This window comes from Schistocerca nitens, chromosome 2, assembly GCF_023898315.1.
Source record: "Schistocerca nitens isolate TAMUIC-IGC-003100 chromosome 2, iqSchNite1.1, whole genome shotgun sequence".
NCBI lineage: Eukaryota > Metazoa > Arthropoda > Insecta > Orthoptera > Acrididae > Schistocerca > Schistocerca nitens.
The window spans coordinates 300,751,225-300,752,246 of record NC_064615.1 but is presented as its reverse complement, the minus strand read 5'-3'; positions in this window follow the sequence as shown (position 1 = coordinate 300,752,246).

Below are 1,022 nucleotides of genomic sequence, written 5' to 3'. Positions count from 1 at the left end.
TTCCGTCGTTTTCGAATGCTATAATATACAACACAAAACTGGTATCAAAAGATATGAAAGTACGTTACATTTCACCATTGACTAGAGACATAGTATATATGGTTTTCTAGCTTACCAGTTTTACGTCAATCATATAAAACCGTTCATTAGATACATGGTATCTCGTCAACATTCTCAAGCTCGAGACAAAGCTCGTGTACACTAGCGCCACTCAGCTGACTCTTCCAGTGTATTATTTTCGACCATTCGAAAGAGGTTACATATCGTTTTGTAAAGAAATACTTTAAAAAAACATTGTAAACTGATTTCCATTACTTGTTCCCTCATGAAATTGTTTTATACGATGTAACGATGAAAATTTTGTTGTAAACAAACAAATGCAGCGTGTACCACGTATCCAGCACCCTGTAGCAGTTTGTAGTTCTCTCGTGACTGAGAATTTACAACGTATGTAAAGAACAGTTTTATATGACTGACGTAACAACGATATGCTAGAAAGCCATATTATACTCATTTATACTACTGTCTCTAGTTAATGGTGAAATGTAACATATTTTCATATCTTTTGATACCCGTTTTGAGTTGTATTTTATAGCATTTGAAAGTGACGGAATGTCGAAATGCGTAAGACGATTTTGGAAATAATAAAAAGTGGGGTTACGACGGCAGAATGTTATTAAAGTGCACCCAGACGGCCACTACGTCTCATAGCACTTTCATACAAATTGTATAGGATACATATCAGCGGTGAAAACTTGAAACAATCGACGGTTGCCCTACTCCGAACGAGAGGAATGGGCTGGTGTAGTCATAATGTTTTAATTACCACTGCGGAAAAACTTAACAGGGTCTAGGTGAGGGTGTTTGTTGTTCTCTACAAACTCAGACTTCGATGAGAAACATCTTTCCACACCACGGACGACTTGGCAGAGACTATGTTTATAGGAGCCTGCACTTTGGCGGTGTTGTTTCTCGATAATACGAAACGTGTTGCTCTTCTTTGAACTTTCTCGATGTACTCC